The sequence below is a fragment of the Oncorhynchus kisutch genome, unplaced genomic scaffold (assembly GCF_002021735.2).
Source record: "Oncorhynchus kisutch isolate 150728-3 unplaced genomic scaffold, Okis_V2 Okis06b-Okis10b_hom, whole genome shotgun sequence".
In the NCBI taxonomy this organism is placed as follows: Eukaryota; Metazoa; Chordata; class Actinopteri; order Salmoniformes; family Salmonidae; genus Oncorhynchus; species Oncorhynchus kisutch.
In genome coordinates, this window is record NW_022261983.1 from 1,177,793 (window position 1) to 1,201,368 (window position 23,576).

The 23,576-nt window shown below is 42.6% G+C and overlaps 12 non-coding genes across 12 annotated transcripts; all 12 read right to left on the bottom strand.

The window, feature by feature from the left end:
* Window positions 1-2,060: 2,060 nt before the first annotated feature.
* On the bottom strand, window positions 2,061-2,179 carry LOC116360023 (5S ribosomal RNA). Its single transcript, XR_004206865.1, has one exon. It is a non-coding gene; the product is annotated as a 5S ribosomal RNA (ribosomal RNA).
* Window positions 2,180-3,363: 1,184 nt separating this feature from the next.
* Window positions 3,364-3,482, bottom strand: LOC116360032 (5S ribosomal RNA). Its single transcript, XR_004206874.1, has one exon. It is a non-coding gene; the product is annotated as a 5S ribosomal RNA (ribosomal RNA).
* A 1,182-nt stretch (window positions 3,483-4,664) lies between these two features.
* LOC116360042 (5S ribosomal RNA) lies at window positions 4,665-4,783 on the bottom strand. The gene has a single exon (XR_004206884.1). It is a non-coding gene; the product is annotated as a 5S ribosomal RNA (ribosomal RNA).
* A 1,189-nt stretch (window positions 4,784-5,972) lies between these two features.
* LOC116360043 (5S ribosomal RNA) lies at window positions 5,973-6,091 on the bottom strand. Its single transcript, XR_004206885.1, has one exon. It is a non-coding gene; the product is annotated as a 5S ribosomal RNA (ribosomal RNA).
* Window positions 6,092-7,278: 1,187 nt separating this feature from the next.
* On the bottom strand, window positions 7,279-7,397 carry LOC116360044 (5S ribosomal RNA). The gene has a single exon (XR_004206887.1). It is a non-coding gene; the product is annotated as a 5S ribosomal RNA (ribosomal RNA).
* Window positions 7,398-8,583: 1,186 nt separating this feature from the next.
* LOC116360024 (5S ribosomal RNA) lies at window positions 8,584-8,702 on the bottom strand. The gene has a single exon (XR_004206866.1). It is a non-coding gene; the product is annotated as a 5S ribosomal RNA (ribosomal RNA).
* Window positions 8,703-9,888: 1,186 nt separating this feature from the next.
* Window positions 9,889-10,007, bottom strand: LOC116360025 (5S ribosomal RNA). Its single transcript, XR_004206867.1, has one exon. It is a non-coding gene; the product is annotated as a 5S ribosomal RNA (ribosomal RNA).
* A 1,187-nt stretch (window positions 10,008-11,194) lies between these two features.
* LOC116360026 (5S ribosomal RNA) lies at window positions 11,195-11,313 on the bottom strand. The gene has a single exon (XR_004206868.1). It is a non-coding gene; the product is annotated as a 5S ribosomal RNA (ribosomal RNA).
* A 1,187-nt stretch (window positions 11,314-12,500) lies between these two features.
* On the bottom strand, window positions 12,501-12,619 carry LOC116360027 (5S ribosomal RNA). The gene has a single exon (XR_004206869.1). It is a non-coding gene; the product is annotated as a 5S ribosomal RNA (ribosomal RNA).
* A 1,187-nt stretch (window positions 12,620-13,806) lies between these two features.
* Window positions 13,807-13,925, bottom strand: LOC116360028 (5S ribosomal RNA). The gene has a single exon (XR_004206870.1). It is a non-coding gene; the product is annotated as a 5S ribosomal RNA (ribosomal RNA).
* A 1,187-nt stretch (window positions 13,926-15,112) lies between these two features.
* Window positions 15,113-15,231, bottom strand: LOC116360029 (5S ribosomal RNA). The gene has a single exon (XR_004206871.1). It is a non-coding gene; the product is annotated as a 5S ribosomal RNA (ribosomal RNA).
* Window positions 15,232-23,228: 7,997 nt separating this feature from the next.
* Window positions 23,229-23,347, bottom strand: LOC116360030 (5S ribosomal RNA). Its single transcript, XR_004206872.1, has one exon. It is a non-coding gene; the product is annotated as a 5S ribosomal RNA (ribosomal RNA).
* Between the last annotated feature and the right edge of the window lie 229 nt (window positions 23,348-23,576).

Sequence of the window (23,576 nt, forward strand, 5' to 3'; positions counted from 1 at the left end):
GCCAGCCCTCCTTCCATGTTTTAATGTCTAGTATTAAATAGGGCACGTTAATCTCCCTCAATAGTCATTTAAACTGACAAACTATAATGAGAAAATGGTGAGAATCCATCATAAAGGGTACAAAGTAGACAACCGTCACATGTAGACCTACAGTACTCTTAAAATGGCCTCTTAAAGGAAACCCATTTTTTGTTATATCGTATTTGTGTATCTCTGAGCGATGTTCTATCGATTCCCGGAGTCATTTGAATGTTTTCATGTAATCTGAGCTATTCGCCGTTCAAGCAGGCAGAAATACAGCCGGTACGCTGACTTTTGTGTCATACAGTATATTACATATCCTGCTTTACATGTGTTATAGGACAAATTAGTCATTCTGATCAAGGGACAAATCCCCCCCCCCCCTCCCCAAATGTTATTGAGGATCGCCTCTCAGGCCAATAATAGGGCTTTGTCTTCCAGACCGCTAATAGCTTTTACATAACGGCTAGTTTCCTGCCCTACTCCCAACAACCCCCAAATCCACTAACCCTCCATAAAAGGGGATTACATGCTAATCTCGGCCATAAGAGACTGTCTTGCAAAGACTCTGTGGACACTGAGAGAACTTTCAAATCAATCTGCAGTTGAGACCTACGTTTGGTTGGGAGTCCGTATGAAATTGATTTCTGATAAAAGATTGCAATGGAAAAGCAACGTATGTTCTCTTCAGGCCTGTAACAACTTCAATGTAACACAAAGTGGAGACTCAAATGTATCAATGGCGCTCCTATATACATGTAAAATGTCTTCTTATTACATTCCAGCTTGGATCCAGAACTCCATTCCAATATTTTGGCTAGCTGGACTGAGGTGTGGGAGTCAGAATGTTATGCACGCCCTCATGCCTCTCTGTCCCAAATGCATAGCTGTATGTCTCCGTTCATTGTATAGACTCCATACTGCATTCCTCAGCTCTGTGACCTCAGCAGAGAACATATGCCAGGTGGAACTCAACAACACCCAGAGGTTGTCCTGTGCAAAAGATTTACAACACTGTGGAAAATGTAAAGAACATGTTTTTGTGATTCAATTTCTAATGAATTCTGCACTGTGTGACAACCCTATAACAATACAGTAGGCTTACCTATTCTAATTATCTATAGAGATCAAATCAAATTCTATTGGTCACATACACATGGTTAGCAGCTGTTATTGCGAGTGTATTTTTCCCAGACCTCAAAAGTGGTCTCCTGCTAGGGTTTTAAAGGTTGCCGTGGACATAGAACATCCAATCGTGTTATATTTCGGGGTTCAGTTTCTGTGCGCATGCGTGCGGAGCGCTACACTTTGTGTAGCCGTTAGCGATGAGGCTAATGATTACCTTCTTCTGGTAGAGAAGGAAAGGCTTCCCACAAAAACTTTCTCAATGAAATGTTAACTGCAAAGTAGCCTATGCCAGCTTGGCAGAATTATATCATCATTATTTGCATCAATCCAGTGGCCATTTGTTTTGCAAACTCCGCAATCACATGAGCGCTACAGCAACACCGCTTAACCAAACAAATGTCTCTCCCTGGCGCACACTTGCGTGTAAAGGGTAACTACACCCCAAAATCGATATGTCTTCAATTTTTCCCAGACCTCAAAAGTGGTCTCCTGCTAGGGTTTTAAACGTTGTCGTGGACATAGAACATCCAATCGTGTTATATTTCGATTAAAAACGTGTACTTTTGAGAGCGAAAACCTGGAGAAGCAGGTATAAACGGTCAACCGGGAAATGTAAACGGAGAAGAGGGGGAAATTGTTTTTTTTGGGGGGGGTTCAGGCAAAACATTGAAGGGATTTTACAGGCCCCTAATGGACGACAGACATTGACAGTCTCCGAGCCTAAAAACAAATGCTGATTGTAGTGCCAACATTTCGAGGGAAACGCACTGTCCATGATTGGATTTGATCAGGTGCAGGGCAGCACTAACAAACTGCATGTAGTCCAATAAAAAGACACAACATTATTAGGGCGTTAAATAAAGGGCAGTTGCTCCACGCATGACACAAGAGTACCCTCTACTGGAGCAAAAAGCTTACAGCACCTGGTATTCCCAGGCGGTCTCCCATCCAAGTACTAACCAGGCCCGACCCTGCTTAGCTTCCGAGATCGGACGAGATCGGGCGTATTCAGGCTGGTATGGCCGTAAGCGAAGGGAACTCTCTTGGTACACTATATAAAGTCAATGTGCCGCTCATTCATCGGGAGACAGAGAAATGTCCACGTTGTGGCACACTGACAAAGCGCAAACCTTGCTTACATTTCCAGCCCATATATTTCACTCTTCTGGGGGGGGGGGGGGGGCATATCCTATATTCACACTTAAGACAACTTCATGGACTAGGGCCCTATATAATAATACGGCGCGCCCACACGGAATCACGGAATCCAGACTTTAAACCGAAATTCAACAATATTAAAAAATGTTTTGAACTAAGGAGGAAATCAACTAAATCCTTTCAACTTGTTAGAAAATGCATTCATTTGCCCACGTGAATCATTAGACATCAACAAAATGCATCAGTGATTCGTATTTCCACCCAACTTTCAGAAACGGCACAGGACTGCCCAGTTTCTGTGCGCATGCGTGCGGAGCGCTACACTTTGTGTAGCCGTTAGCGATGAGGCTAATGATTACCTTCTTCTGGTAGAGAAGGAAAGGCTTCCCACAAAAACTTTCTCAATGAAATGTTAACTGCAAAGTAGCCTATGCCAGCTTGGCAGAATTATATCATCATTATTTGCATCAATCCAGAGGCCATTTGTTTTGCAAACTCCGCAATCACATGAGCGCTACAGCAACACCGCTTAACCAAACAAATGTCTCTCCCTGGCGCACACTTGCGTGTAAAGGGTAACTACACCCCAAAATCGATATGTCTTCAATTTTTCCCAGACCTCAAAAGTGGTCTCCTGCTAGGGTTTTAAACGTTGTCGTGGACATAGAACATCCAATCGTGTTATATTTCGATTAAAAACGTGTACTTTTGAGAGCGAAAACCTGGAGAAGCAGGTATAAACGGTCAACCGGGAAATGTAAACGGAGAAGAGGGGGAAATTGTTTTTTGGGGGGGGGGTTCAGGCAAAACATTGAAGGGATTTTACAGGCCCCTAATGGACGACAGACATTGACAGTCTCCGAGCCTAAAAACAAATGCTGATTGTAGTGCCAACATTTCGAGGGAAACGCACTGTCCATGATTGGATTTGATCAGGTGCAGGGCAGCACTAACAAACTGCATGTAGTCCAATAAAAAGACACAACATTATTAGGGCGTTAAATAAAGGGCAGTTGCTCCACGCATGACACAAGAGTACCCTCTACTGGAGCAAAAAGCTTACAGCACCTGGTATTCCCAGGCGGTCTCCCATCCAAGTACTAACCAGGCCCGACCCTGCTTAGCTTCCGAGATCGGACGAGATCGGGCGTATTCAGGCTGGTATGGCCGTAAGCGAAGGGAACTCTCTTGGTACACTATATAAAGTCAATGTGCCGCTCATTCATCGGGAGACAGAGAAATGTCCACGTTGTGGCACACTGACAAAGCGCAAACCTTGCTTACATTTCCAGCCCATATATTTCACTCTTCTGGGGGGGGGGGGGGCATATCCTATATTCACACTTATGACAACTTCATGGACTAGGGCCCTATATAATAATACGGCGCGCCCACACGGAATCACGGAATCCAGACTTTAAACCGAAATTCAACAATATTAAAAAATGTTTTGAACTAAGGAGGAAATCAACTAAATCCTTTCAACTTGTTAGAAAATGCATTCATTTGCCCACGTGAATCATTAGACATCAACAAAATGCATCAGTGATTCGTATTACCACCCAACTTTCAGAAACGGCACAGGACTGCCCAGTTTCTGTGCGCATGCGTGCGGAGCGCTACACTTTGTGTAGCCGTTAGCGATGAGGCTAATGATTACCTTCTTCTGGTAGAGAAGGAAAGGCTTCCCACAAAAACTTTCTCAATGAAATGTTAACTGCAAAGTAGCCTATGCCAGCTTGGCAGAATTATATCATCATTATTTGCATCAATCCAGTGGCCATTTGTTTTGCAAACTCCGCAATCACATGAGCGCTACAGCAACACCGCTTAACCAAACAAATGTCTCTCCCTGGCGCACACTTGCGTGTAAAGGGTAACTACACCCCAAAATCGATATGTCTTCAATTTTTCCCAGACCTCAAAAGTGGTCTCCTGCTAGGGTTTTAAACGTTGTCGTGGACATAGAACATCCAATCGTGTTATATTTCGATTAAAAACGTGTACTTTTGAGAGCGAAAACCTGGAGAAGCAGGTATAAACGGTCAACCGGGAAATGTAAACGGAGAAGAGGGGGAAATTGTTTTTTTGGGGGGGGGTTCAGGCAAAACATTGAAGGGATTTTACAGGCCCCTAATGGACGACAGACATTGACAGTCTCCGAGCCTAAAAACAAATGCTGATTGTAGTGCCAACATTTCGAGGGAAACGCACTGTCCATGATTGGATTTGATCAGGTGCAGGGCAGCACTAACAAACTGCATGTAGTCCAATAAAAAGACACAACATTATTAGGGCGTTAAATAAAGGGCAGTTGCTCCACGCATGACACAAGAGTACCCTCTACTGGAGCAAAAAGCTTACAGCACCTGGTATTCCCAGGCGGTCTCCCATCCAAGTACTAACCAGGCCCGACCCTGCTTAGCTTCCGAGATCGGACGAGATCGGGCGTATTCAGGCTGGTATGGCCGTAAGCGAAGGGAACTCTCTTGGTACACTATATAAAGTCAATGTGCCGCTCATTCATCGGGAGACAGAGAAATGTCCACGTTGTGGCACACTGACAAAGCGCAAACCTTGCTTACATTTCCAGCCCATATATTTCACTCTTCTGGGGGGGGGAAGAGGGCATATCCTATATTCACACTTATGACAACTTCATGGACTAGGGCCCTATATAATAATACGGCGCGCCCACACGGAATCACGGAATCCAGACTTTAAACCGAAATTCAACAATATTAAAAAATGTTTTGAACTAAGGAGGAAATCAACTAAATCCTTTCAACTTGTTAGAAAATGCATTCATTTGCCCACGTGAATCATTAGACATCAACAAAATGCATCAGTGATTCGTATTTCCACCCAACTTTCAGAAACGGCACAGGACTGCCCAGTTTCTGTGCGCATGCGTGCGGAGCGCTACACTTTGTGTAGCCGTTAGCGATGAGGCTAATGATTACCTTCTTCTGGTAGAGAAGGAAAGGCTTCCCACAAAAACGTTCTCAATGAAATGTTAACTGCAAAGTAGCCTATGCCAGCTTGGCAGAATTATATCATCATTATTTGCATCAATCCAGTGGCCATTTGTTTTGCAAACTCCGCAATCACATGAGCGCTACAGCAACACCGCTTAACCAAACAAATGTCTCTCCCTGGCGCACACTTGCGTGTAAAGGGTAACTACACCCCAAAATCGATATGTCTTCAATTTTTCCCGGACCTCAAAAGTGGTCTCCTGCTAGGGTTTTAAACGTTGTCGTGGACATAGAACATCCAATCGTGTTATATTTCGATTAAAAACGTGTACTTTTGAGAGCGAAAACCTGGAGAAGCAGGTATAAACGGTCAACCGGGAAATGTAAACGGAGAAGAGGGGGAAATTGTTTTTTTGGGGGGGGGTTTCAGGCAAAACATTGAAGGGATTTTACAGGCCCCTAATGGACGACAGACATTGACAGTCTCCGAGCCTAAAAACAAATGCTGATTGTAGTGCCAACATTTCGAGGGAAACGCACTGTCTGTCCATGATTGGATTTGATCAGGTGCAGGGCAGCACTAACAAACTGCATGTAGTCCAATAAAAAGACACAACATTATTAGGGCGTTAAATAAAGGGCAGTTGCTCCACGCATGACACAAGAGTACCCTCTACTGGAGCAAAAAGCTTACAGCACCTGGTATTCCCAGGCGGTCTCCCATCCAAGTACTAACCAGGCCCGACCCTGCTTAGCTTCCGAGATCGGACGAGATCGGGCGTATTCAGGCTGGTATGGCCGTAAGCGAAGGGAACTCTCTTGGTACACTATATAAAGTCAATGTGCCGCTCATTCATCGGGAGACAGAGAAATGTCCACGTTGTGGCACACTGACAAAGCGCAAACCTTGCTTACATTTCCAGCCCATATATTTCACTCTTCTGGGGGGGGAAGAGGGCATATCCTATATTCACACTTATGACAACTTCATGGACTAGGGCCCTATATAATAATACGGCGCGCCCACACGGAATCACGGAATCCAGACTTTAAACCGAAATTCAACAATATTAAAAAATGTTTTGAACTAAGGAGGAAATCAACTAAATCCTTTCAACTTGTTAGAAAATGCATTCATTTGCCCACGTGAATCATTAGACATCAACAAAATGCATCAGTGATTCGTATTTCCACCCAACTTTCAGAAACGGCACAGGACTGCCCAGTTTCTGTGCGCATGCGTGCGGAGCGCTACACTTTGTGTAGCCGTTAGCGATGAGGCTAATGATTACCTTCTTCTGGTAGAGAAGGAAAGGCTTCCCACAAAAACGTTCTCAATGAAATGTTAACTGCAAAGTAGCCTATGCCAGCTTGGCAGAATTATATCATCATTATTTGCATCAATCCAGTGGCCATTTGTTTTGCAAACTCCGCAATCACATGAGCGCTACAGCAACACCGCTTAACCAAACAAATGTCTCTCCCTGGCGCACACTTGCGTGTAAAGGGTAACTACACCCCAAAATCGATATGTCTTCAATTTTTCCCGGACCTCAAAAGTGGTCTCCTGCTAGGGTTTTAAACGTTGTCGTGGACATAGAACATCCAATCGTGTTATATTTCGATTAAAAACGTGTACTTTTGAGAGCGAAAACCTGGAGAAGCAGGTATAAACGGTCAACCGGGAAATGTAAACGGAGAAGAGGGGGAAATTGTTTTTTGGGGGGGGGTTTCAGGCAAAACATTGAAGGGATTTTACAGGCCCCTAATGGACGACAGACATTGACAGTCTCCGAGCCTAAAAACAAATGCTGATTGTAGTGCCAACATTTCGAGGGAAACGCACTGTCTGTCCATGATTGGATTTGATCAGGTGCAGGGCAGCACTAACAAACTGCATGTAGTCCAATAAAAAGACACAACATTATTAGGGCGTTAAATAAAGGGCAGTTGCTCCACGCATGACACAAGAGTACCCTCTACTGGAGCAAAAAGCTTACAGCACCTGGTATTCCCAGGCGGTCTCCCATCCAAGTACTAACCAGGCCCGACCCTGCTTAGCTTCCGAGATCGGACGAGATCGGGCGTATTCAGGCTGGTATGGCCGTAAGCGAAGGGAACTCTCTTGGTACACTATATAAAGTCAATGTGCCGCTCATTCATCGGGAGACAGAGAAATGTCCACGTTGTGGCACACTGACAAAGCGCAAACCTTGCTTACATTTCCAGCCCATATATTTCACTCTTCTGGGGGGGGAAGAGGGCATATCCTATATTCACACTTATGACAACTTCATGGACTAGGGCCCTATATAATAATACGGCGCGCCCACACGGAATCACGGAATCCAGACTTTAAACCGAAATTCAACAATATTAAAAAATGTTTTGAACTAAGGAGGAAATCAACTAAATCCTTTCAACTTGTTAGAAAATGCATTCATTTGCCCACGTGAATCATTAGACATCAACAAAATGCATCAGTGATTCGTATTTCCACCCAACTTTCAGAAACGGCACAGGACTGCCCAGTTTCTGTGCGCATGCGTGCGGAGCGCTACACTTTGTGTAGCCGTTAGCGATGAGGCTAATGATTACCTTCTTCTGGTAGAGAAGGAAAGGCTTCCCACAAAAACGTTCTCAATGAAATGTTAACTGCAAAGTAGCCTATGCCAGCTTGGCAGAATTATATCATCATTATTTGCATCAATCCAGTGGCCATTTGTTTTGCAAACTCCGCAATCACATGAGCGCTACAGCAACACCGCTTAACCAAACAAATGTCTCTCCCTGGCGCACACTTGCGTGTAAAGGGTAACTACACCCCAAAATCGATATGTCTTCAATTTTTCCCGGACCTCAAAAGTGGTCTCCTGCTAGGGTTTTAAACGTTGTCGTGGACATAGAACATCCAATCGTGTTATATTTCGATTAAAAACGTGTACTTTTGAGAGCGAAAACCTGGAGAAGCAGGTATAAACGGTCAACCGGGAAATGTAAACGGAGAAGAGGGGGAAATTGTTTTTTGGGGGGGGTTTCAGGCAAAACATTGAAGGGATTTTACAGGCCCCTAATGGACGACAGACATTGACAGTCTCCGAGCCTAAAAACAAATGCTGATTGTAGTGCCAACATTTCGAGGGAAACGCACTGTCTGTCCATGATTGGATTTGATCAGGTGCAGGGCAGCACTAACAAACTGCATGTAGTCCAATAAAAAGACACAACATTATTAGGGCGTTAAATAAAGGGCAGTTGCTCCACGCATGACACAAGAGTACCCTCTACTGGAGCAAAAAGCTTACAGCACCTGGTATTCCCAGGCGGTCTCCCATCCAAGTACTAACCAGGCCCGACCCTGCTTAGCTTCCGAGATCGGACGAGATCGGGCGTATTCAGGCTGGTATGGCCGTAAGCGAAGGGAACTCTCTTGGTACACTATATAAAGTCAATGTGCCGCTCATTCATCGGGAGACAGAGAAATGTCCACGTTGTGGCACACTGACAAAGCGCAAACCTTGCTTACATTTCCAGCCCATATATTTCACTCTTCTGGGGGGGGAAGAGGGCATATCCTATATTCACACTTATGACAACTTCATGGACTAGGGCCCTATATAATAATACGGCGCGCCCACACGGAATCACGGAATCCAGACTTTAAACCGAAATTCAACAATATTAAAAAATGTTTTGAACTAAGGAGGAAATCAACTAAATCCTTTCAACTTGTTAGAAAATGCATTCATTTGCCCACGTGAATCATTAGACATCAACAAAATGCATCAGTGATTCGTATTTCCACCCAACTTTCAGAAACGGCACAGGACTGCCCAGTTTCTGTGCGCATGCGTGCGGAGCGCTACACTTTGTGTAGCCGTTAGCGATGAGGCTAATGATTACCTTCTTCTGGTAGAGAAGGAAAGGCTTCCCACAAAAACGTTCTCAATGAAATGTTAACTGCAAAGTAGCCTATGCCAGCTTGGCAGAATTATATCATCATTATTTGCATCAATCCAGTGGCCATTTGTTTTGCAAACTCCGCAATCACATGAGCGCTACAGCAACACCGCTTAACCAAACAAATGTCTCTCCCTGGCGCACACTTGCGTGTAAAGGGTAACTACACCCCAAAATCGATATGTCTTCAATTTTTCCCGGACCTCAAAAGTGGTCTCCTGCTAGGGTTTTAAACGTTGTCGTGGACATAGAACATCCAATCGTGTTATATTTCGATTAAAAACGTGTACTTTTGAGAGCGAAAACCTGGAGAAGCAGGTATAAACGGTCAACCGGGAAATGTAAACGGAGAAGAGGGGGAAATTGTTTTTTGGGGGGGGTTTCAGGCAAAACATTGAAGGGATTTTACAGGCCCCTAATGGACGACAGACATTGACAGTCTCCGAGCCTAAAAACAAATGCTGATTGTAGTGCCAACATTTCGAGGGAAACGCACTGTCTGTCCATGATTGGATTTGATCAGGTGCAGGGCAGCACTAACAAACTGCATGTAGTCCAATAAAAAGACACAACATTATTAGGGCGTTAAATAAAGGGCAGTTGCTCCACGCATGACACAAGAGTACCCTCTACTGGAGCAAAAAGCTTACAGCACCTGGTATTCCCAGGCGGTCTCCCATCCAAGTACTAACCAGGCCCGACCCTGCTTAGCTTCCGAGATCGGACGAGATCGGGCGTATTCAGGCTGGTATGGCCGTAAGCGAAGGGAACTCTCTTGGTACACTATATAAAGTCAATGTGCCGCTCATTCATCGGGAGACAGAGAAATGTCCACGTTGTGGCACACTGACAAAGCGCAAACCTTGCTTACATTTCCAGCCCATATATTTCACTCTTCTGGGGGGGGAAGAGGGCATATCCTATATTCACACTTATGACAACTTCATGGACTAGGGCCCTATATAATAATACGGCGCGCCCACACGGAATCACGGAATCCAGACTTTAAACCGAAATTCAACAATATTAAAAAATGTTTTGAACTAAGGAGGAAATCAACTAAATCCTTTCAACTTGTTAGAAAATGCATTCATTTGCCCACGTGAATCATTAGACATCAACAAAATGCATCAGTGATTCGTATTTCCACCCAACTTTCAGAAACGGCACAGGACTGCCCAGTTTCTGTGCGCATGCGTGCGGAGCGCTACACTTTGTGTAGCCGTTAGCGATGAGGCTAATGATTACCTTCTTCTGGTAGAGAAGGAAAGGCTTCCCACAAAAACGTTCTCAATGAAATGTTAACTGCAAAGTAGCCTATGCCAGCTTGGCAGAATTATATCATCATTATTTGCATCAATCCAGTGGCCATTTGTTTTGCAAACTCCGCAATCACATGAGCGCTACAGCAACACCGCTTAACCAAACAAATGTCTCTCCCTGGCGCACACTTGCGTGTAAAGGGTAACTACACCCCAAAATCGATATGTCTTCAATTTTTCCCGGACCTCAAAAGTGGTCTCCTGCTAGGGTTTTAAACGTTGTCGTGGACATAGAACATCCAATCGTGTTATATTTCGATTAAAAACGTGTACTTTTGAGAGCGAAAACCTGGAGAAGCAGGTATAAACGGTCAACCGGGAAATGTAAACGGAGAAGAGGGGGAAATTGTTTTTTGGGGGGGGGTTTCAGGCAAAACATTGAAGGGATTTTACAGGCCCCTAATGGACGACAGACATTGACAGTCTCCGAGCCTAAAAACAAATGCTGATTGTAGTGCCAACATTTCGAGGGAAACGCACTGTCTGTCCATGATTGGATTTGATCAGGTGCAGGGCAGCACTAACAAACTGCATGTAGTCCAATAAAAAGACACAACATTATTAGGGCGTTAAATAAAGGGCAGTTGCTCCACGCATGACACAAGAGTACCCTCTACTGGAGCAAAAAGCTTACAGCACCTGGTATTCCCAGGCGGTCTCCCATCCAAGTACTAACCAGGCCCGACCCTGCTTAGCTTCCGAGATCGGACGAGATCGGGCGTATTCAGGCTGGTATGGCCGTAAGCGAAGGGAACTCTCTTGGTACACTATATAAAGTCAATGTGCCGCTCATTCATCGGGAGACAGAGAAATGTCCACGTTGTGGCACACTGACAAAGCGCAAACCTTGCTTACATTTCCAGCCCATATATTTCACTCTTCTGGGGGGGGAAGAGGGCATATCCTATATTCACACTTATGACAACTTCATGGACTAGGGCCCTATATAATAATACGGCGCGCCCACACGGAATCACGGAATCCAGACTTTAAACCGAAATTCAACAATATTAAAAAATGTTTTGAACTAAGGAGGAAATCAACTAAATCCTTTCAACTTGTTAGAAAATGCATTCATTTGCCCACGTGAATCATTAGACATCAACAAAATGCATCAGTGATTCGTATTTCCACCCAACTTTCAGAAACGGCACAGGACTGCCCAGTTTCTGTGCGCATGCGTGCGGAGCGCTACACTTTGTGTAGCCGTTAGCGATGAGGCTAATGATTACCTTCTTCTGGTAGAGAAGGAAAGGCTTCCCACAAAAACGTTCTCAATGAAATGTTAACTGCAAAGTAGCCTATGCCAGCTTGGCAGAATTATATCATCATTATTTGCATCAATCCAGTGGCCATTTGTTTTGCAAACTCCGCAATCACATGAGCGCTACAGCAACACCGCTTAACCAAACAAATGTCTCTCCCTGGCGCACACTTGCGTGTAAAGGGTAACTACACCCCAAAATCGATATGTCTTCAATTTTTCCCGGACCTCAAAAGTGGTCTCCTGCTAGGGTTTTAAACGTTGTCGTGGACATAGAACATCCAATCGTGTTATATTTCGATTAAAAACGTGTACTTTTGAGAGCGAAAACCTGGAGAAGCAGGTATAAACGGTCAACCGGGAAATGTAAACGGAGAAGAGGGGGAAATTGTTTTTTGGGGGGGGGTTTCAGGCAAAACATTGAAGGGATTTTACAGGCCCCTAATGGACGACAGACATTGACAGTCTCCGAGCCTAAAAACAAATGCTGATTGTAGTGCCAACATTTCGAGGGAAACGCACTGTCTGTCCATGATTGGATTTGATCAGGTGCAGGGCAGCACTAACAAACTGCATGTAGTCCAATAAAAAGACACAACATTATTAGGGCGTTAAATAAAGGGCAGTTGCTCCACGCATGACACAAGAGTACCCTCTACTGGAGCAAAAAGCTTACAGCACCTGGTATTCCCAGGCGGTCTCCCATCCAAGTACTAACCAGGCCCGACCCTGCTTAGCTTCCGAGATCGGACGAGATCGGGCGTATTCAGGCTGGTATGGCCGTAAGCGAAGGGAACTCTCTTGGTACACTATATAAAGTCAATGTGCCGCTCATTCATCGGGAGACAGAGAAATGTCCACGTTGTGGCACACTGACAAAGCGCAAACCTTGCTTACATTTCCAGCCCATATATTTCACTCTTCTGGGGGGGGAAGAGGGCATATCCTATATTCACACTTATGACAACTTCATGGACTAGGGCCCTATATAATAATACGGCGCGCCCACACGGAATCACGGAATCCAGACTTTAAACCGAAATTCAACAATATTAAAAAATGTTTTGAACTAAGGAGGAAATCAACTAAATCCTTTCAACTTGTTAGAAAATGCATTCATTTGCCCACGTGAATCATTAGACATCAACAAAATGCATCAGTGATTCGTATTTCCACCCAACTTTCAGAAACGGCACAGGACTGCCCAGTTTCTGTGCGCATGCGTGCGGAGCGCTACACTTTGTGTAGCCGTTAGCGATGAGGCTAATGATTACCTTCTTCTGGTAGAGAAGGAAAGGCTTCCCACAAAAACGTTCTCAATGAAATGTTAACTGCAAAGTAGCCTATGCCAGCTTGGCAGAATTATATCATCATTATTTGCATCAATCCAGTGGCCATTTGTTTTGCAAACTCCGCAATCACATGAGCGCTACAGCAACACCGCTTAACCAAACAAATGTCTCTCCCTGGCGCACACTTGCGTGTAAAGGGTAACTACACCCCAAAATCGATATGTCTTCAATTTTTCCCGGACCTCAAAAGTGGTCTCCTGCTAGGGTTTTAAACGTTGTCGTGGACATAGAACATCCAATCGTGTTATATTTCGATTAAAAACGTGTACTTTTGAGAGCGAAAACCTGGAGAAGCAGGTATAAACGGTCAACCGGGAAATGTAAACGGAGAAGAGGGGGAAATTGTTTTTTGGGGGGGGGTTTCAGGCAAAACATTGAAGGGATTTTACAGGCCCCTAATGGACGACAGACATTGACAGTCTCCGAGCCTAAAAACAAATGCTGATTGTAGTGCCAACATTTCGAGGGAAACGCACTGTCTGTCCATGATTGGATTTGATCAGGTGCAGGGCAGCACTAACAAACTGCATGTAGTCCAATAAAAAGACACAACATTATTAGGGCGTTAAATAAAGGGCAGTTGCTCCACGCATGACACAAGAGTACCCTCTACTGGAGCAAAAAGCTTACAGCACCTGGTATTCCCAGGCGGTCTCCCATCCAAGTACTAACCAGGCCCGACCCTGCTTAGCTTCCGAGATCGGACGAGATCGGGCGTATTCAGGCTGGTATGGCCGTAAGCGAAGGGAACTCTCTTGGTACACTATATAAAGTCAATGTGCCGCTCATTCATCGGGAGACAGAGAAATGTCCACGTTGTGGCACACTGACAAAGCGCAAACCTTGCTTACATTTCCAGCCCATATATTTCACTCTTCTGGGGGGGGAAGAGGGCATATCCTATATTCACACTTATGACAACTTCATGGACTAGGGCCCTATATAATAATACGGCGCGCCCACACGGAATCACGGAATCCAGACTTTAAACCGAAATTCAACAATATTAAAAAATGTTTTGAACTAAGGAGGAAATCAACTAAATCCTTTCAACTTGTTAGAAAATGCATTCATTTGCCCACGTGAATCATTAGACATCAACAAAATGCATCAGTGATTCGTATTTCCACCCAACTTTCAGAAACGGCACAGGACTGCCCAGTTTCTGTGCGCATGCGTGCGGAGCGCTACACTTTGTGTAGCCGTTAGCGATGAGGCTAATGATTACCTTCTTCTGGTAGAGAAGGAAAGGCTTCCCACAAAAACGTTCTCAATGAAATGTTAACTGCAAAGTAGCCTATGCCAGCTTGGCAGAATTATATCATCATTATTTGCATCAATCCAGTGGCCATTTGTTTTGCAAACTCCGCAATCACATGAGCGCTACAGCAACACCGCTTAACCAAACAAATGTCTCTCCCTGGCGCACACTTGCGTGTAAAGGGTAACTACACCCCAAAATCGATATGTCTTCAATTTTTCCCGGACCTCAAAAGTGGTCTCCTGCTAGGGTTTTAAACGTTGTCGTGGACATAGAACATCCAATCGTGTTATATTTCGATTAAAAACGTGTACTTTTGAGAGCGAAAACCTGGAGAAGCAGGTATAAACGGTCAACCGGGAAATGTAAACGGAGAAGAGGGGGAAATTGTTTTTTTGGGGGGGGGTTCAGGCAAAACATTGAAGGGATTTTACAGGCCCCTAATGGACGACAGACATTGACAGTCTCCGAGCCTAAAAACAAATGCTGATTGTAGTGCCAACATTTCGAGGGAAACGCACTGTCTGTCCATGATTGGATTTGATCAGGTGCAGGGCAGCACTAACAAACTGCATGTAGTCCAATAAAAAGACACAACATTATTAGGGCGTTAAATAAAGGGCAGTTGCTCCACGCATGACACAAGAGTACCCTCTACTGGAGCAAAAAGCTTACAGCACCTGGTATTCCCAGGCGGTCTCCCATCCAAGTACTAACCAGGCCCGACCCTGCTTAGCTTCCGAGATCGGACGAGATCGGGCGTATTCAGGCTGGTATGGCCGTAAGCGAAGGGAACTCTCTTGGTACACTATATAAAGTCAATGTGCCGCTCATTCATCGGGAGACAGAGAAATGTCCACGTTGTGGCACACTGACAAAGCGCAAACCTTGCTTACATTTCCAGCCCATATATTTCACTCTTCTGGGGGGGGAAGAGGGCATATCCTATATTCACACTTATGACAACTTCATGGACTAGGGCCCTATATAATAATACGGCGCGCCCACACGGAATCACGGAATCCAGACTTTAAACCGAAATTCAACAATATTAAAAAATGTTTTGAACTAAGGAGGAAATCAACTAAATCCTTTCAACTTGTTAGAAAATGCATTCATTTGCCCACGTGAATCATTAGACATCAACAAAATGCATCAGTGATTCGTATTTCCACCCAACTTTCAGAAACGGCACAGGACTGCCCAGTTTCTGTGCGCATGCGTGCGGAGCGCTACACTTTGTGTAGCCGTTAGCGATGAGGCTAATGATTACCTTCTTCTGGTAGAGAAGGAAAGGCTTCCCACAAAAACGTTCTCAATGAAATGTTAACTGCAAAGTAGCCTATGCCAGCTTGGCAGAATTATATCATCATTATTTGCATCAATCCAGTGGCCATTTGTTTTGCAAACTCCGCAATCACATGAGCGCTACAGCAACACCGCTTAACCAAACAAATGTCTCTCCCTGGCGCACACTTGCGTGTAAAGGGTAACTACACCCCAAAATCGATATGTCTTCAATTTTTCCCGGACCTCAAAAGTGGTCTCCTGCTAGGGTTTTAAACGTTGTCGTGGACATAGAACATCCAATCGTGTTATATTTCGATTAAAAACGTGTACTTTTGAGAGCGAAAACCTGGAGAAGCAGGTATAAACGGTCAACCGGGAAATGTAAACGGAGAAGAGGGGGAAATTGTTTTTTGGGGGGGGGTTTCAGGCAAAACATTGAAGGGATTTTACAGGCCCCTAATGGACGACAGACATTGACAGTCTCCGAGCCTAAAAACAAATGCTGATTGTAGTGCCAACATTTCGAGGGAAACGCACTGTCTGTCCATGATTGGATTTGATCAGGTGCAGGGCAGCACTAACAAACTGCATGTAGTCCAATAAAAAGACACAACATTATTAGGGCGTTAAATAAAGGGCAGTTGCTCCACGCATGACACAAGAGTACCCTCTACTGGAGCAAAAAGCTTACAGCACCTGGTATTCCCAGGCGGTCTCCCATCCAAGTACTAACCAGGCCCGACCCTGCTTAGCTTCCGAGATCGGACGAGATCGGGCGTATTTTTTTTTTTTTTTTCTTTTATTATGAAAAAACACATAATATTTACAACATTCAGTCAATAATAATTAAGGATGAACAATTCACCCTTTTACAAAATCAAAAAAGAAAAGAAAAGAAAACCTATTAAAACCCCAATCATCCTCCAAAACCAATTAATAATTAAAACGAAGTTTTCCATTGGACTCAATTTCAATAAAAGTGCTCCCCCACACAAACAATTTTTCAAAATTACATCCACCATATTTATATATTACTTCTATATCTTTCTCTAAAATACTTCTAAATAAAACCTCCACACTCACAATTTTTCCTTCATAATGTCCCAAATTCCTTCTTAGTCTTACAGCGTATCTGGCATGGCTAAGAACAAAATTCATCAAATTAAAATTTAAAACTTTGCTTTTCCCAGTTAAACCAAAAAGAAACAACCTCTTCCACTCAACCCCAGCAACAATCTCTTCTCCCCAATGTTGTACTAAAATCCCCTTTAAAAACTTATGAAACTCTTCTAATCTACTACATTCAACAAAAAAATGCATAAAATTTTCCACCCCCGTACCACAAATATCACATTCTCTTTTAACATCTCTATTTATTTGATGTAAAACCACGTTCGTAAATATCCTATTATGTTTCAATTTAAAATCATTGTCTTCACATTCTATAGAATTATATTTTACATTTACATTCTTCCATATTGATTTCACATCTATATTTGCAAACACCCTAGACCACACTTTTTCCGAAGCAGGAGTTTTTATCTCTCTTAAAATACATTTTTCATAAACCTTTTTAACTTTCAAACCTGACAAATCATACTTCTTCCCATTACTTTCATAATATAAAACCGGTAAACCCTTAGCTCTTGTAGCCACCTCTTTATTTATTAACACACCCCACTCCCCAGGAAGACATCCTAATATTCTCTTATACATGTTCTCCACAGTAGTTCTACTTATTTCATCATTTTCTTCATCCACATTATCAAATATTGCCTCACATGGAAGGAACCCCGGAATGACCTCATATAAAATGTCCCCAATCTGTCTCATCCCAGCCCTCATAAAATATTTACAAAACAACATCTTATTATTATACTGTATCTTGGGATTTAAAAAAATTGGCTGATTTAAAATATTGTCTAAAATGGTACACTCATAATAAATATTTGGTAAAAACTCCCCCCAAGCCTCAAACACTTCTCTATAAAACAAAGGTATATTACCCAACATTTCCTTTTTCATACACATCAATAAACCATTGTCCCCCATCCTCCCAGCCTCCTGCAAATACTCCTTAAAAAATCTTTTCCATCCATAATCTAATTCACCATATAAATATTTACGTACCATTTTGACTCTAATTGCTTTTTTCCTCACATTTAAATCCACCAACTTCAAACCCCCCTCCTCATAACCTGCAATCAAAGTTTTAAAAGAAATTTTCGCACCTTTCCCATCCCATAAAAAATCAACTAAAATCTTATTTATTTCCGATAAAACCCATTCTGGTACGTCTAAAACATTCATGACATGAATAAAAATTGACATCAGCAAGGAATTTACAACAATTACTTTCCCTTTTAATTTCAAAGACCTTCCCCTCCACATATTTACCACCTTTCTAACTTTATTTATTACACCACTCCATGTCAGATCCCTAGCTTCCTGTTCCTTCACCCCTAGAAACACACCTAACACCTTAAAATAATCATTTACCCTTTTAAAAGGAAAAATCCCCTCATTAATCTTCCCAACATACATTATTACTGACTTCTCCATATTCACTTTTGCTCCTGAGGCTTGCTCATATACTTTAAAACACTCCATCACCCTTTTAACACTTCCCTCATCTCTAACTGTTATTGTGGTATCGTCTGCATATTGATGAATTAAACTAAAACCTCCTTGCGGAGTCTCTACACAATTTATAAAATTATCTTTTTTTAGGTATGCCGCTAAGGGTTCTACCGATAAAACATACAATAATGCTGATAAAGGGCACCCCTGTCTCACCGATCTCTCAAGAATAAAATAATCTGTTAAAACCCCATTACATTTTACTCTACTTTTTGCCTTTCTATATAATAATTTTATCCATCCTATTATTCTGTTTCCAAACCCATATTTTTCCAGTACCCTAAACATAAAATCATGTTCCACTCTGTCAAAAGCTTTATTAAAATCTATACTTAAAACAATTCCCCCTCTCTTATCGCTATTCATTTTATTTATCACATTTTTAAGTGTAATAATAGTATCAGCTATGTCTCTTCCAGGCACACTATAATTTTGTGTAGGTGCTATAATATCATTTAAAACCATCTTCATCCTATTTGCCAATATCTTAGCTAAAATCTTATAATCTGAGTTTAATAAACTAATTGGCCTATAATTCTCCAATTTTAATTTGCTCCCCTTATTTTTATATAAAATCGTTATCAGCCCTGTCACCATGGAGTCTGAAACAGTATTATTATCTTCCATATATTGATACACTTCCATTAAAATCGGTGCTAAAAAACTTTCATACATTTTATAAAACTCTGCAATTAGTCCATCTACTCCAGGACTTTTATTTATTTTTAAACCCTTAATTGCATCTTTCACTTCATCCACTGTTATCTTCCTATCACATCTTTGCTTATCCTCAACACCAATTTGCACATCCACACTACCTAAAATCTCCTTTACACACCCCTCATCCACCTCCCCTTTCTTAAATAAATCCTTATAAAAATTCTGTACAGTTTCTAATATCTCAACATAATCATTTACCACTTCACCCTTTACATTTTCTATCTCACTAATATATGATTTCGTCTGTTTAGTTTTCTCTAAACCAAGAAAAAAAGACGTACATTTCTCCCCTTCTAGCACATACTTTGCCCTACTTCTAATAGATGCCCCCTTACACTTATCTATTTCACATTTGCTCAATTGTGCCTTTAAATCTAAAAACCTTTCAATATTATAAATAGGATCAATATCACATTTCCTCATTTCTTCATTCAATTGTTCTCTTAAAAAATGTTCTTCTCTTGTCATCCTACTCCTCTTCTTCCTTGCATATCTAATACTAAAACCTTTTATTTTTTTCTTTACATTTTCCCACCACTGACACTTATCATTCCCTTTTTGCTTATCCTTCATTTCATGTTCTATCAAAGATTTAAGCTGTATTCCATATTCTTCATCACCTAGATACCCTGCATTCATGCACCATATTCCTCCCCCTTTCCCTTCCTTATCTAACCCCACCGAAAATGTTAACCCAGCATGATCACTAAAAGTTGTAAAAATATAATTAATATCCTTCATAAAATTCCTTAACCCTTCATTTACTAAAACCAGATCTATCCGTGTCTGTTTCAACTCCCCTAAAACCACCTGCCTTCTAGAAAAACCTCTCTTATTCGGGTTCTCGTCTCTCCATATATCAATCAGACTGTTTTCACACATAATCTTCCTTAAAACCCCCCTCGATACGTCACTTCTAAAAATAGCTCCCCTTGACATATCTAATCTATTCATTTTAACATTAAAATCCCCAACTAAAATACAATTACCCTTGCACCATTTCCCTAATTCTAAAAATAAATTCCTTCGCTCTATCTCATTATTCGGTGCATAAATATTTATAATCCTAAAAACCCTATTCATATATTCAAAATCCAAAATTAAAATCCTCCCATTATTATCATTATATATCTTCTTCACATTTTCTACTACATCCTTCCTTAATAAAATTGCAACCCCACTTGAATTCCCTCTGCCATTGTTTACATAAATAAAATCCCTCCATATTTTTTTTACTTCTAAAACACAAACATCATCCCAGTGTGTTTCTTGAATACATAAAATATCTGAATTCTTCATTTGGACTATTCTATTAAATTTTCTCATTGTTCTCAAACCATTTGCATTTATTGACATTATATTGACCATTCTAATAAATAATAAAATAATAAAATATAATTTCATTATCCTCTACCTGTTATCCAGTTTCTTTCTTCTTCCACCCTTTCTCTCCCCCTCTTCCCCCCGCTTTCCTTTTCCTGTATCCTTCCCTCGTTCTTTCCATCTTTTGCCCATCATCCGTGTCCGATATCTCCTCCAAGTCCATGCTATCTAGCCAACTCCCACTCTTGGCATCCACCTCCGTTGTGCTCCCCGTATTCGTCTCCACTTCTGGTATATTCGTTGTGCTCCCCGTGCTCATCGCCGTCTCTGGTATTGTCATCAACTCCATCACCCCCTCCATTTCTTCACCCCCCAAGCTACTTGTTAGTGCTGTGCTTTCCCCCAACACCTGTGATCCCCCCGTGCTTCCCCCCAGTCCACTCCCCCCCTCCTCCTGAAAACTCCCTCTTCTTATTTCTGAGTCCATACTGCTCCCAATTTCATTTATCTTCTGGTCCTTCTTCCTTCTTCCTTCCTCCGTCTCTCCACCTTCCACCACGTCCTCTGCTCCATCTTCTTCTCCTTCTTGCGACAATACCACTGCTTCATCGAATATTGTTTGACTCCCCTCTTCAGCCCCAACCTCTCCACATTTGCACTCCGCCAATCTCTTTCTGCATCCACCACATAAATTCCTTTCCTTCTCTCCATCACATTCTCTCGCATAGTGTCCTTGATTGCCACACTTAAAACACTGAAATTCCGGGCAGTCTTTAACTATGTGCCCGGGTTGAATACACATACGACACACTCTGACCTGTTTGTCATGAATGACCCTGAAATATTCTGCTCCCTCCAACGTCTCAATTCTAGTAGAATAAGGTAATGATGTCACTTTTTCTGTGAACTTGACCTTGCAGAAACGTGTCCCGTCAACCACCTCCGTTCCTGGCCAAACTCTCCTCCTTATCTCCGAGATGGCCGTCACTCCCCAGCTACTCAGCTTGCTCAGTATCACACCATCTTCTACGTATACTGGGAGATTCATAAAAGACACCACCAATTCCTTCACATTAATATCTCTCGCCAGAATCTTTGTGTCCTTTATTCGCAATCCATCCATTAACCGTTCTTTTCCTCTTTCATTTCTCATCGTAATTTCATACTTCTTTTCTCCTTTCATTCGGCATCCCACCACCTCTCCACACACCTCCTTAATTGCTCTTAGTAGTTCCATTGTCGTCACTTTGTCTTCTCCTTCCAACTTAATTGCCACCGTGTATTCTTTTCCATATTTCATTCCTTCGTTATCTTCATTTTTCTTCCGTTGCGCCTTTTCGTTGTCTTTGTCCATTCCGTTTGTCTTTTCCATGTTGTCCGTCATAGTAAAAAATAAATCCAAAAAACCTCTCCCCCAAGCAGAAAACCTGCAAGGGGGAAGACTAACCAAACTTTAAACTATTCAACTAAAGAAAATTATAAATTATATTGCAAAAACCAATTAATTTAACAAAAATAGCTCTCGAGCAAACACTCTCCAGCAAACACTCACTCACAGCTCAGACACTCGCACCTGTCGTCACTTCTCCAATCAGGAAATGCGTATTCAGGCTGGTATGGCCGTAAGCGAAGGGAACTCTCTTGGTACACTATATAAAGTCAATGTGCCGCTCATTCATCGGGAGACAGAGAAATGTCCACGTTGTGGCACACTGACAAAGCGCAAACCTTGCTTATATTTCCAGCCCATATATTTCACTCTTCTGGGGGGGGAAGAGGGCATATCCTATATTCACACTTATGACAACTTCATGGACTAGGGCCCTATATAATAATACGGCGCGCCCACACGGAATCACGGAATCCAGACTTTAAACCGAAATTCAACAATATTAAAAAATGTTTTGAACTAAGGAGGAAATCAACTAAATCCTTTCAACTTGTTAGAAAATGCATTCATTTGCCCACGTGAATCATTAGACATCAACAAAATGCATCAGTGATTCGTATTTCCACCCAACTTTCAGAAACGGCACAGGACTGCCCAGTTTCTGTGCGCATGCGTGCGGAGCGCTACACTTTGTGTAGCCGTTAGCGATGAGGCTAATGATTACCTTCTTCTGGTAGAGAAGGAAAGGCTTCCCACAAAAACTTTCTCAATGAAATGTTAACTGCAAAGTAGCCTATGCCAGCTTGGCAGAATTATATCATCATTATTTGCATCAATCCAGAGGCCATTTGTTTTGCAAACTCCGCAATCACATGAGCGCTACAGCAACACCGCTTAACCAAACAAATGTCTCTCCCTGGCGCACACTTGCGTGTAAAGGGTAACTACACCCCAAAATCGATATGTCTTCAATTTTTCCCAGACCTCAAAAGTGGTCTCCTGCTAGGGTTTTAAACGTTGTCGTGGACATAGAACATCCAATCGTGTTATATTTCGATTAAAAACGTGTACTTTTGAGAGCGAAAACCTGGAGAAGCAGGTATAAACGGTCAACCGGGAAATGTAAACGGAGAAGAGGGGGAAATTGTTTTTTTGGGGGGGGGTTCAGGCAAAACATTGAAGGGATTTTACAGGCCCCTAATGGACGACAGACATTGACAGTCTCCGAGCCTAAAAACAAATGCTGATTGTAGTGCCAACATTTCGAGGGAAACGCACTGTCCATGATTGGATTTGATCAGGTGCAGGGCAGCACTAACAAACTGCATGTAGTCCAATAAAAAGACACAACATTATTAGGGCGTTAAATAAAGGGCAGTTGCTCCACGCATGACACAAGAGTACCCTCTACTGGAGCAAAAAGCTTACAGCACCTGGTATTCCCAGGCGGTCTCCCATCCAAGTACTAACCAGGCCCGACCCTGCTTAGCTTCCGAGATCGGACGAGATCGGGCGTATTCAGGCTGGTATGGCCGTAAGCGAAGGGAACTCTCTTGGTACACTATATAAAGTCAATGTGCCGCTCATTCATCGGGAGACAGAGAAATGTCCACGTTGTGGCACACTGACAAAGCGCAAACCTTGCTTACATTTCCAGCCCATATATTTCACTCTTCTGGGGGGAGAAGAGGGCATATCCTATATTCACACTTATGACAACTTCATGGACTAGGGCCCTATATAATAATACGGCGCGCCCACACGGAATC